Raw genomic sequence first — 14,485 nt, 5'->3', positions numbered from 1 at the left:
ATATCCATAAAAAGTGTCGTTTAAAGTTTGCCACAAGCCACCTGGGAGACACACCAAACATGTGGAAGAAGGTGCTCTGGTCAGATGAAACCAAAATTGAACTTTTTGGCAACAATGCAAAACGTTATGTTTGCGTAAAAGCAACACAGCTCATCACCATGAACACACCATCCCCACTGTCAAACATGGTGGTGGCAGCATCATGGTTTGGGCCTGCTTTTCTTCAGCAGGGACAGGGAAGATGGTTAAAATTGATGGGAAGATGGATGGAGCCAAATACAGGACCATTCTGGAAGAAAACCTGATGGAGTCTGCAAAAGACCTGAGACTGGGACGGAGATTTGTCTTCCAACAAGACAATGATCCAAAACATAAAGCAAAATCTACAATGGAATGGTTCAAAAATAAACATATCCAGGTGTTAGAATGGCCAAGTCAAAGTCCAGACCTGAATCCAATCGAGAATCTGTGGAAAGAACTGAAAACTGCTGTTCACAAATGCTCTCCATCCATCCAACCTCACCGAGCTCGAGCTGTTTTGCAAGGAGGAATGGGAAAAAATTTCAGTCTCTCGATGTGCAAAACTGATAGAGACATACCCCAAGCGACTTACAGCTGTAATCGCAGCAAAAGGTGGCGCTACAAAGTATTAACTTAAGGGGGCTGAATAATTTTGCACGCCCAATTTTTCAGTTTTTGATTTGTTAAAAAAGTTTGAAATATCCAATAAATGTCGTTCCACTTCATGAGTGTGTCCCACTTGTTGTTGATTCTTCACAAAAAAATACAGTTTTATATCTTTATGTTTGAAGCCTGAAATGTGGCAAAAGGTCGCAAAGTTCAAGGGGGGCAAATACTTTCGCAAGGCACTGTATATTGATGGTGGTTTAGTCCATAATAATAGGGAAAACACAGAGTTTACAGTAGCATCGGTAGCCTGTCCTACAAAGCAGACAGATTAAACATATATGTAAATATAGAAGATATATGAATGCATTAGGGAGTAGCATAGAGCAGGGCTGACTATGTCTCTGCTCTGGGGCTAAACAGGCCAATACCTCAGAGACTGTGTGGGCAGCAGCAGCACAGACACAAAGACAGACAGATAGCATCGCTATACGCCACTGGCTAGTAGAGAAATCCCATTCACTTAGATTACACTCCCACAATGGTGTTTTGGATGGGTATGAGAGGTGCCCACAAAAGGACACACACACACGCACACGCACACACACACAAAACCTGGGGGCATCAGGAAGCTCAATCTCTTCACCCATCTCCTCCTTTAACTCAGCTCTTTGTGCCCAGAGAAAGAGGGTGATTTAAAGTGGTGTCCATCAAAGCAGCAGGGAGAGGAAGGCTAAGCTGAGGGAAAGTCTTCCATTGTGTCCAGGAGGAGAAATCTCAAGGAAGTCACAAGCACACAGGTGCAAATCTTGTGTGTGTGTGTGTGTGTACCTGAATAGGATTAACTATTATCTTGTTGTATTATTTCTAAGTCTCTCCCATTACTAAACCTAATGGTTATTTTCCTATGTAGGAATTACTGAACAATTCTGCAGCTTTTTGTGTCAAGCTATTTCTGCTGTTGTAATATTGCAAGAACAGAGAGAGAGAGAGAGAGAGAGAGAGAGAGAGAGAGATAACAAATATGGAGAGAGATTAGGTCCAGTAAGAACAGACTTTCACAGCTGTGTGTGGGGATTCATTTATTTTATATTTCTCTCTTTCTCTGACAAGTAATGCCCTTGGTTTGTGAACTATTTGCATACTCACTCTCTTCTCCTCTCTCCCTCTCCCTCCAAGGCCCTGTTCGTTTTTCAATGCTCACCCTCAATGAGCTCGTCAATATTGATGAGGGGTCATACCGGTTCCTTTGCTCGCCACAGGCAGAGACACAGAGAAACCCCTGATGGGCAGCACAGTGTTCTTATCACTTCTCAAATATGCACCACATGTCTCCACTGTATATCTGTGTGCGTGTCCACTGTGTGTGTGTGTGTCCACTGTGTGTGTGTGTCGACTGTGTGTGTGTCTACTGTGTGTGTGCGCGTGTGTCTAGTGTGTGTGTCTACTGTGTGTGTGTGTGTGTGTACCTACTGTGTGTGTGTGTGTGTGTGTGTGTGTGTGTGTGTGTGTTATTCACGTCCAAAACACCACTCCCATTCCCCAGATACTGCATGCGATTAGCTGCACACAGGAGGACATAGTCCACATTGTTATGTGAACTGAAAAGAAATGTGTTTGTTTTTAGAAGGAAAAGCTTTGAAGAGAACAATTAACAACCCACACACACCGTTCCCAAAGAGACGTAGAAAAGCAGGGGAGGAATAAAACAAGTGGGGAAAAAGAGTGATAATTGACAACTTTACTTGGTATAAATGTTGGTATATTTGTGTTCTCACATCTGGGCAAGGCTGTTCCAGTTTGGGCCGTTTGTAAACCAGTTTATAAGGCTATAGTGTATAATGTTCTCTAAGGCCCTATCTTTGGTTGCCTCCCTGTGTCCTGAATATGAAAGTCTAATATACTGTGTGACTGAGCAAACTGACTGATCTACACGTGATAGTGAGGAGTTATTTAGCATGCAAGGTGATTTGTAGATCAAGTGATAGTGAGGAGTTATTTAGCATGCAAGGTGATTTGTAGATCAGTCAGTCAGCAGTTGCCGACTGCAATGCAGTCAATCTGGAACGTAACCCCAGTTTGCAGGTATACCGTGGTTCTGTCTATTATAGGGCACTTGGCACGACATTTCAAGCCTTTGGGTTTGGATTTTGGGGTATCTATCTACAAACTGATTGGCAATGTCTGGTTCTCCATGTTGCCTCACAATACTGTCCTCTCTATGGCCTGTTCTACTGGGCCTCATTCCTCTGTCGTCATGTTGACTGGACACCTGGCTATCTGGACCCTGCCCAGCTGTTGTACCAGGGAGAAGGTTGGAAGTGCTGCGTGGGGTGTGTGTGTGAGGGGGGTGGGGTGTGTGTGTGTGTGAGTGAATGTGTGTGTGAGTGAGTGAGTGAGTGAGAGAGAGAGAGATTGTTCTGTTGGTGTTTGAGACAACTCATCGCCCCCCCCAGATGCCAAAAACTCCTCCAACCAACCACGTCATTACCCAGGTGCTTGGAAAGTCATTTGCCCAACAGCAGCTGTTAATCAGATTAAATTCTCTGTGCTCTTACACCTTCGCCCCCCCCCCCCCCCCTGCCCTTTATTCACCCATTAGGGGGAGATAATGAAGGAAACCAGCATTCGGCTTCACTCAGTCAAACACACTCCAGAACCCACCGTCACTGTCGTCCGCATTTCCCCACCCACCCACCCACCCTCCCTCCCTCCCTCCCTCCCTCCCTCCCTCCCTCCCTCCCTCCCACCCCACCACCTGCAAGAGCGCTCACTCACTCGCCAACTCTGTGTGTGTGTGTGCCATTACATTTTAATTAGCCCACATCTCCTTCGTGCGCAGCCCCTCGTATACAAAGAGTATTAAGCAAATTTATGGTGCATGTGGCAGAGGACGGGGCCAAGATCTAAGTATGTCACTGGTGAGAGAGAAAGATACAGAGAAAGAGAAAGAGAAAGGAGAAAGTGGGAGAGAGAGAGAGGAGAGAAAACAAGAATCAGCACAATTAATTTCCTGTCATTTCCAGTGTGTACAATATTAAAGTCATTTAAGGTTGCCTCTGTCAGCATGTTGAGAACAACACATTAGTTAGTGAGGGATAGGGTGGAGGAGAGGATGGAGGGAGGAGATTCTCTCAGGATGATTCTCTCCATCAAGCGGAACGCACGCTTGTCGCCGCGGTAACAAATGCCAGGGCTCCTGACGCAAATGAGAGCTCCGTCAAGTTTTCCCACTCCTCTCGCTCCCTCTGTCCTCTTGTGACTAGAGAAGCTCTATGCAGAGACACTGCAGCTTCATCAGCAATAACCAGTGTAGTCATTATGAGAGTGAGAGAGAGTGAGAAAGAAAGAGAGACACAGACAGACACAGACAGACAGGAAGACTCATGTTCAAAGAGAGTGGATAGTTAGCTCAAAGACGACAAGTCATTTTCCACTTTGTAAACAGGTAGCGCAAGTTAACACCACGTTAGCTCAAGATGGGAAAGTCACTAACTCTAAACTTACCTCAGAGAAAGCAGCTACTGCAGTGCAACTAAGGACAGATAAGTAGTCACATCAACTGTACAAATAGAGGAACCAGACGGAACGAACACCACTTCGCCCCTGCTATTGACAGACAGGTAAGGAGGGAGAGAAAGACTGAGACACAAGCGCTAAACACAAACAGTTTATCATAGCCGTCAGCTGTAGTTATTAAAGCTGGGGTGAGTCGACTCTGCCCCAGCCCTGTCACCTTGACAACACGGTTAAACTGAATTTTACCACAGGCTCCCTCTGCTGAGCTGTTCACCAGACACCTCCGCGTTTCCACTCAACCCCGTGACATCTGCACCGTCCATGTCTGTCAGACAATAATGGGCTAGCTCTGAAGGCTAATGATTCACTTGCTTATCATGGAAGCTGTGTTAGCATGTAATGCTAGGAGGATAACAGGACAGGCTAGAGACAGGGGTCACAGGGTATCTCACTGGGGGTGTGATTGGATGTCAGAGAGAGGGTAAACCAACTGTCACTCTTATGATTGGATGTTACACACACAGAGTTTTCTAGACACAACCCCCTCAAACAAACAGACGTTTTTCACACAATACATACCCCTCCCTAGTAGTCCATCTAGAAGACAATATACTAACCAACCCTGTCCCTCCCTCCCTCCGTCTCCTAAAGGTAAGACAATATACTAACCAACCCTGTCCATCCCTCTCACCCACCCCTGCTCTCTCTCACTCTCCTAAAGGTAAGACAATATACTAACCAACCCTGTCCCTCTCTCTCCCTCCATCTCCTAAAGGTAAGACAATATACTAACCAACCATGTCCCTCTCTCTCCCTCTCCTAAAGGTAAGACAATATACTAACCAACCTTGTCCATCCCTCTCCCTCCATCTCCTAAAGGTAAGACAATATACTAACCAACCTTGTCCATCCCTCTCCCTCCATCTCCTAAAGGTAAGACAATATACTAACCAACCCTGTCCCTCGCTCTCCCGCCATCTCCTAAAGGTAAGACAATATACTAACCAACCGTGTCCCTCTCTCTCCCTCCCTCTCCTAAAGGTAAGACAATATACTAACCAACCCTGTCCCTCTCTCTCCCTCTCCTAAAGGTAAGACAATATACTAACCAACCTTGTCCATCCCTCTCCCTCCATCTCCTAAAGGTAAGACAATATACTAACCAACCCTGTCCCTCGCTCTCCCGCCATCTCCTAAAGGTAAGACAATATACTAACCAACCCTGTCCCTCCCTTCCTCCCTCCCTCTCCTAAAGGTAAGACAATATACTAACCAACCCTGTCCCTCTCTCTCCCTCCATCTCCTAAAGGTAAGACAATATACTAACCAACCGTGTCCCTCTCTCTCCCTCCCTCTCCTAAAGGTAAGACAATATACTAACCAACCCTGTCCCTCTCTCTCCCTCCCTCTCCTAAAGGTAAGACAATATACTAACCAACCCTGTCTCTCTCCCTCCCTCTCCTAAAGGTAAGACAATATACTAACCAACCCTGTACCTCTCTCTCCCTCCCTCCCTCCCTCTCCTAAAGGTAAGACAATATACTAACCAACCCTGTCTCCCTCCCTCCATCTCCTAAAGGGAAGACAATATACTAACCAACCCTGTCCCTCTCTCTCCCTCCATCTCCTAAAGGTAAGACAATATACTAACCAACCCTGTCCCTCCCTCCCTCCCTCCCTCCCTCCCTCCCTCTCCTAAAGGTAAGACAATATACTAACCAACCCTGTCCCCCTCTCTCCCTCCCTCTCCTAAAGGTAAGACAATATACTAACCAACCCTGTCCCTCTCTCTCCCTCCCTCCCTCCCTCTCCTAAAGGTAAGACAATATACTAACCAACCCTGTCCCTCTCTCTCCCGCCCTCCCTCCCTCTCCTAAAGGCAAGACAATATACTAACCAACCCTATACCTCTCTCTCCCTCCCTCCCTCTCCTAAAGGTAAGACAATATACTAACCAACCCTGTCCCTCTCTCTCTCTCTCCCTCCCTCCCTCCCTCCCTCCCTCCCTCCCTCCCTCCCTACCTCTCCTAAAGGTAAGACAATATACTAACCAACCCTGTCTCCCTCCCTCCATCTCCTAAAGGTAAGACAATATACTAACCAACCCTGTCCCTCTCTCCCTCCCTCCCTCTCCTAAAGGTAAGACAATATACTAACCAACCCTGTCCCTCTCTCTCCCTCCCTCCCTCCCTCTCCTAAAGGTAAGACAATATATTAACCAACCCTGTCCCCCATACTCTCCCTCCCTCCCTCTCCTAAAGGTAAGACAATATACTAACCAACCCTGTCCCTCTCTCTCCTTCCCTCTCCTAAAGGTAAGACAATATACGAACCAACCCTGTCCCCCTCTCTCCCTCCCTCCCTCTCCTAAAGGTAAGACAATATACTAACCAACCCTGTCCCTCCCTCTCCTAAAGGTAAGACAATATATTAACCAACCCTGTCCCTCCCTCTCCTAAAGGTAAGACAATATACTAACCAACCCTGTCCCTCCCTCTAACCCTCCCTCCCTCTCGTAAAAGTGCTTGTTTCAACAGAATGGTAATTCCCTGTAAGTCAACCTGTGTGTGCTGAATGGCTAAGCAGCCGCAGTGTGATCACACACACACACACACACACACACACACACACACACACACACACACACACACACACACACACACACACACACACACACACAGAGATGTTTTGAGGCACATTGATCCACTAGACTGGACCAAACACCTGGGTGGCTAGAACATCCAGCTAGAAGGTCCATGTCTCAGAAACAATATGTCAGCGTGACGTCAAAGTCCTTCCAATGTTCTGTGATAATGATCATTGATCCACTACAGTAGACATGCATGAAGGAACCCCTGGTAAGTGGCCACAACTGGCTACAACGTCTACGTTACCTTAAAAAGAAATGCTGATAAAATGTTGTCAGTCTGTTTTAATTCATTGATATAATGTCTTTAGCTAGCGCATGTGGGCAGATGTCTGGAAAAAACATTTTAACAGCGCTTTTACAACGTTAGGGCAATGTTAGAGTGCAGTTGTTGGGCAGATTCCCGGCGGGCGTATGGTGGACTGACAGTATATCTGGGAGACAGCTGGAGAGGAGGTCTCCAAGTTCACATCATCCATTTATTTCACAACATCTTTGATCCATCCTCTCTTTATCTCAATCCATCCTCTCTCTCTCTCTCTCCATCCCGCTCTCTCTTTATCTCAATCCATCCTCTCTCTCTCTTTCTCCATCCCGCTCTCTCTTTATCTCAATCCATCCCTCTCTCTCTCCATCCCGCTCTCTCTTTATCTCAATCCATCCTCTCTCTCTATCCATCCCGCTCTCTCTTTATCTCAATCCATCCCTCTCTCTCTCTCTCCATCCCGCTCTCTCTTTATCTCAATCTATCCTCTCTTTCTCTCTCTCCATCCCGCTCTCTCTTTATCTCAATCCATCCCTCTCTCTCTCCATCCCGCTCTCTCTTTATCTCAATCCATCCTCTCTCTCTCTCTCCATCCCGCTCTCTCTTTATCTCAATCCATCCTCTCTTTCTCTCTCTCCATCCCGCTCTCTCTTTATCTCAATCCATCCCCCTCTCTCTCTCTCCATCCCGCTCTCTCTTTATCTCAATCCATCCTCTCTTTCTCTCTCTCCATCCCGCTCTCTCTTTATCTAAATCCATCCTCTCTCTCTCCATCCCGCTCTCTCTTTATCTCAATCCATCCCTCTCCCTCCCTATCTATCTCTCCTGCAGTGGCAGAAAACCAAAAACAGCAGCAGAGTGAGAAAGAGTGAGGGAGAAAGGGCGGGAGAGAGAAAGAGAGGAGTAATGGGAGAAGAGAGAGAAATAGAGAGAGAGAGATGGAGGGGAGAGAGAAAGAGAGGAGTAATGGGAGAAGAGAGAGACAGAGAGAGAGATGGAAGGGAGAGAGAAAGAGAGGAGTAATGGGGGAAGAGAGAGAAATAGAGAGAGACAGAGAGAGAGATGGAGGGGAGAGAGAAAGACAACCACACACACACAAACACAGATGTGAGGTTTATCAGAGGTTCCAGTGACATGTCCAGGTCTATGGGATGGGACCTGGCTCTAGAGCGGTCTCTGAGCAGATGGTGTGTGTGTGTGACTCCGTGTGTATATGTGTCTGCCACTCTCTCTCTGTGTGTGTGTGTCTGCCACTCTATGTGTGTGTGTGTGTGTGTGCCACTCTGTGTGTGTGTGTGTGTCTGCCACTCTCTGTGTGTGTGTCAGCCACTCCCGGTGTGTATGTCTGCCACTCTCTGTGTTTGTGTTTGTGTAACAGGGCACACTATGCCTGACTAAGCATATTGGGTCAAGGTCACACACACAGACACGCCTCACATCACACACACAGACACGCCTCACATCACACACACAGACACGCCTCACATCACACACACAGACACGCCTCACATCACACACACAGACACGCCTCACATCACACACACAGACACGCCTCACACCACACACACAGACACGCCTCACATCACACACAGAGACACGCCTCACATCACACACACAGACACGCCTCACATCACACACACGCCTCACATCACACACACAGACACGCCTCACATCACACACACAGACACGCCTCACATCACACACACAGACACACCTCACATCACACACACAGACACGCCTAACATCACACACAGACACGCCTCACACCACACACACAGACACGCCTCACATCACACACACAGACACGCCTCACATCACACACACAGACACGCCTCACATCACACACACAGACCCGCTTCACATCACACACAGACACGCCTGACATCACACACACAGACACGCCTGACATCACACACACAGACACGCCTCACCCCACACACACAGACACGCCTCACACCACACACACAGACACGCCTCACATCACACACAGACACGCCTGACATCACACACACAGACACGCCTCACATCACACACAGACACGCCTCACACCACACACACAGACACGCCTCACATCACACACACAGACACGCCTCACACCACACACACAGACACGCCTCACACCACACACACAGACACGCCTCACACCACACACACAGACACGCCTCACACCACAGACACGCCTCACACCACACACACGCCTCACACCACACACACAGACACGCCTCACACCACACACACAGACATCTATAACAGGCACTGAAAGACTACAGAAACGGTTATAACAAAAATGAAAATGAATTAATTCAACCTGATATCTACAGATTACATTTGAACAAACAGTCACACAAAGTTCAACACACCAGCATTGAAATGTGACATTTCAGCAGTATTTCAGGGCCTGTGCCTTGATTACAGATATGCAGTAGCTACTGTAGCTTTGACCACTGGGTGCCACTGTTTCCATACCCTTCCACTTCACACAGAACTCTGTGTGTGTGTGTGTATATGTGTATGTATACATATCTGTGTGCATATATCTGTGTGCGTATGTATATATGTGTGTGTGTGTGTGTGTGTGTGTGTGTGTATATATATGTGTGTGTGTGTATGTATATATGTGTGTGTGTGTATATATACAGTGCCTTGCGAAAGTATTCGGCCCCCTTGAACTTTGCGACCTTTTGCCACATTTCAGGCTTCAAACTTAAAGATATAAAACTGTATTTTTTTGTGAAGAATCAACAACAAGTGGGACACAATCATGAAGTGGAACGACATTTATTGGATATTTCAAACTTTTTTAACAAATCAAAAACTGAAAAATTGGGCGTGCAAAATTATTCAGCCCCTTTACTTTCAGTGCAGCAAACTCTCTCCAGAAGTTCAGTGAGGATCTCTGAATGATCCAATGTTGACCTAAATGACTAATGATGATAAATACAATCCACCTGTGTGTAATCAAGTCTCCGTATAAATGCACCTGCACTGTGATAGTCTCAGAGGTCCATTAAAAGCGCAGAGAGCATCATGAAGAACAAGGAACACACCAGGCAGGTCCAAGATACTGTTGTGAAGAAGTTTAAAGCCGGATTTGGATACAAAAAGATTTCCCAAGCTTTAAACATCCCAAGGAGCACTGTGCAAGCGATAATATTGAAATGGAAGGAGTATCAGACCACTGCAAATCTACCAAGAACTGGCCGTCCCTCTAAACTTTCAGCTCATACAAGGAGAAGACTGATCAGAGATGCAGCCAAGAGGCCCATGATCACTCTGGATGAAGTGCAGAGATCTACAGCTGAGGTGGGAGACTCTGGCCATAGGACAACAATCAGTCGTATATTGCACAAATCTGGCCTTTATGGAAGAGTGGCAAGAAGAAAGCCATTTCTTAAAGATATCCATAAAAAGTGTTGTTTAAAGTTTGCCACAAGCCACCTGGGAGACCCACCAAACATGTGGAAGAAGGTGCTCTGGTCAGATGAAACCAAAATTGAACTTTTTGGCAACAATGCAAAACGTTATGTTTGGCGTAAAAGCAACACAGCTGAACACACCATACCCACTGTCAAACATGGTGGTGGCAGCATCATGGTTTGGGCCTGATTTTCTTCAGCAGGGACAGGGAAGATGGTTAAAATTGATGGGAAGATGGATGGAGCCAAATACAGGACCATTCTGGAAGAAAACCTGATGGAGTCTGCAAAAGACCTGAGACTGGGACGGAGATTTGTCTTCCAACAAGACAATGATCCAAAACATAAAGCAAAATCTACAATGGAATGGTTCAAAAATAAACATATCCAGGTGTTAGAATGGCCAAGTCAAAGTCCAGACCTGAATCCAATCGAGAATCTGTGGAAAGAACTGAAAACTGCTGTTCACAAATGCTCTCCATCCAACCTCACTGAGCTCGAGCTGTTTTGCAAGGAGGAATGGGAAAAAAATTCAGTCTCTCGATGTGCAAAACTGATAGAGACATACCCCAAGCGACTTACAGCTGTAATCGCAGCAAAAGGTGGCGCTACAAAGTATTAACTTAAGGGGGCTGAATAATTTTGCACGCCCAATTTTTCAGTTTTTGATTTGTTAAAAAAGTTTGAAATATCCAATAAATGTCGTTCCACTTCATGATTGTGTCCCACTTGTTGTTGATTCTTCACAAAAAAATACAGTTTTATATCTTTATGTTTGAAGCCTGAAATGTGGCAAAAGGTCGCAAAGTTCAAGGGGGCCGAATACTTTCGCAAGGCACTGTATCTGTGTGTGTATGTATATATATGTGTGTGTGTGTGTGTATATATATGTGTGTGTGTGTATATATATATATATATATGTGTGTGTGTGTATATATGTGTGTTTCATTGGGTAGAGCTAGCTACAGTGCTGCTGGATATTGGGCTTCTCAGTTGTAATTGGGATCGATGGTTATTACTGTGTCCTTTCCAGGGTCAACCACAGGAGCCACTCACAGCACCACGGCTTTCTCCTCTATTCCTCCTCTTCTACCGTTCTTCAATCAATGACTGACTATTCTTTCCTTCTCTTATTCTCCTGGCCTTTTCTTCCCTTTATTCAGTCTGAGACTGGGCTGAAGGAAGGGTGAACATGTCTTGTGTTCTCTTACTCTCCCTCTTTCTGTCCCTTCTTTCTGGCCTTTTGAAAGAGGTTGTCCTCCCACACTGTCATCAGAGAGAGAGATGTATCAATCCCTACAGCACCCACACTGTCATCAGAGAGAGAGATGTATCAACCCCTACAGCACCCACACTGTCATCAGAGAGAGAGATGTATCAACCCCTACAGCACACACACTGTCATCAGAGAGAGAGATGTATCAATCCCTACAGCACCCACACTGTCATCAGAGAGAGAGAGATGTATCAATCCCTACAGGAGCCAACACTGTCATCAGAGAGATGTATCAACCCCTACAGCACCCACACTGTCATCAGAGAGAGAGAATACATGAGAGAAAGAGAGAGATGTAATGAGAGGGAGAGAGAGAGAGAGAGAGAGAGAAAGAGAGAGAGATGTAATGAGAGAGAGTGAGAGAGAGAGAGAGACGGCGAGAGAAAGAGAGACGGCGAGAGAGAGAGTCGAAGAGAGAGGGAGTCGAAGAGAGTGAGGCAGAGAGAGCGCGAGACGGCAAGAGAGAGGGAGTCGAAGAGAGTGAGGCAGAGAGAGCGAGAGAGAATAAATTAATGAGAGAAAAATCTAGAGAGAATGAATGAGAAAGAAACAGAGAAAGAGAGAGACCATCCCACATACTGTGGAGGTGAAAGGGAGTAGAAATAACAGACGAACCAAGGCTCCGCCGGTCCCCTCTATACTACTATCCTGCCATCAGACAACAGCACCGCTATGGAGCTAGGCAAGACCCTAACGAGACAAACTCCTTCAAGCCAGCACAGTTATCACCGGGGTCTTCGACGTTTCCAAAACTCCTTCAAGCCAGCACAGTTATCACCGGGGTCTTCAACGTTTCCAAAACTCTGTCAAGCCAGCACAGTTATCACCGGGGTCTTCAACGTTTCCAAAACTCTGTCAAGCCAGCACAGTTATCACCGGGGTCTTCAACGTTTCCAAAACTCTTTCTTGGGGCCTCCCCCTGGGTGCACGTTTTAGTTTTTGCCCCAGCACTACACAGCTGACTCAAATTATCAACGCTTGATGATGAGTTGGTTAATTGATTCAGCTGTGTAGCACTGAGGCAAAAACCAAAGCCTGCACCGGGTTTGGGAAACCCTGTTGTACACACATTCACAGACAAGACGGCATCCGACTGACATACATTGTATAGAAGGACATCGCATGGAGATTGGCAAAGCTAGTGAAAATCTAACGATTGGGTTTTGGGGGGATTGAGGTAGTCTAGACTTTGATTAGGTGTCTTAAGCCTTTTGGTTTACAGTCCAACGAGTCCATTAAATGACCTTGTATTGTTTTATGTTTGGTGAAAATATATTGATATATTGAAGTCTCCAGAAAAATACCTGAAAGGACATGTCAAGGTCCCTTATAATGCCTCTGGTAGAAGAGCACTGATAACATCACAGGGGTGAACTGGTAAATAAAAGGCTGGGCTAACAGTGTTCAATATATAAGCTGACAACGCTAATTTACCGTATTGGTACATAAACGCTTTCCACCACATCAGAAAGGTGTGCAAAGGGTGTTCATCACACACTATATTCCTGCTAATATGTCAAAACACCAGTCACATGTCAGTGGTGTTGGAGGACACTGGTGGACATTTGGTGAGGGATTTATTGACCTAAAGTGCATTCAGAAAGTATTCAGACCCCTTGACTTTTCCCACATTTTATTACGTTACAGCCTTATTCTAAAATGGATTATATTACTTTTTCCCCTCATCAATCTACACACAATACCCCATAATGACATCACAATACCCCATAATGACATCACAATACCCCATAATGACATCACAATACCCCATAATGACATCACAATACCCCATAATGACAAAGCAAAAACAGGTTTTAAGACATGTTGTCAAATAAATAAAAGAAAACGTATTTACATAAGTATCCAGACCCTTTGTTATGAGACTCAGAATTGAGCCACCTGTGGTAAATACAATTGATTGGACATGATTTGCAAAAGCACCCCTGTCTATATAAGGTCCCACAGTTGACAGTGCATGTCAGAGCAAAAACCAAGCCATGAGGTCAAAGGAATTGTCTGTAGAGCTCTGAGACAGGATTGTGTCGAGGCACAGATCTGGGGAAGGGTAACAAAACATTTCTGCATTATTGAAGGTCCCCAAGAACACAGTGGCCTCCATCATAAATGGAAGAAGTTTGAAACCACCAAAACTCTTCCAAGAGCTGGTCGCCCAGCCAAACCGATCAATAGGGGGCGAAAGGCCTTGGTCAGGGAGGTGACCAAGAACCCGATGGTCACTCTGACAGAGCTCCAGAGTTCCTCTGTGGAGATGGGAGAACCTTCCAGAAGGACAACCATCTCTGCAGCACTCCACCAATCAGACCTTTATGTTAGAGTGGCTAGATGGAAGCCACTCCTCAGTAAAAGGCAGATGACAGCCCGCTTGGAGCTCGCCAAAAGGAACCTAAAGACTCTCAGACCATGAGAAACAAGATTCTCTGTTCTGATGAAACCAAGATTGAACTCTTTGGCCTGAAAGCCAAGTGTCACGTCTGGTGGAAACATGGCACCATCCCTACAGTGAAGCATGGTGGTGGAGGCGTCATGCTGTGGGGATGTTTTTCAGCGGCAGGGACTGGGAGACTAGTCAGGATCGAGGGAAAGATAAATAAAGCAAATTACAAGAGATCCTTGATGAAAACCTGACAGAGCTTGAGAGGATCTGCAGAGAAGAATAGGAGAAACTCCCCAAATACAGGTGTGCCAAGCTTGTAGCGTCATACCCAAGAATAATT

General features: G+C 46.0%; 1 protein-coding gene across 1 annotated transcript in view; it reads right to left on the bottom strand.

The window, feature by feature from the left end:
* The window catches only part of LOC110499821 (exocyst complex component 4), a 237,494-nt gene that overhangs the window by 10,656 nt on the left and 212,353 nt on the right, over nucleotides 1–14,485 (bottom strand). The window lies entirely within an intron of this gene.

This window comes from Oncorhynchus mykiss, chromosome 21, assembly GCF_013265735.2.
Source record: "Oncorhynchus mykiss isolate Arlee chromosome 21, USDA_OmykA_1.1, whole genome shotgun sequence".
Taxonomy (NCBI): Eukaryota; Metazoa; Chordata; class Actinopteri; order Salmoniformes; family Salmonidae; genus Oncorhynchus; species Oncorhynchus mykiss.
Note: the sequence above shows the minus strand (reverse complement) of the source record. Positions and strands in the feature narration are given on the sequence as shown.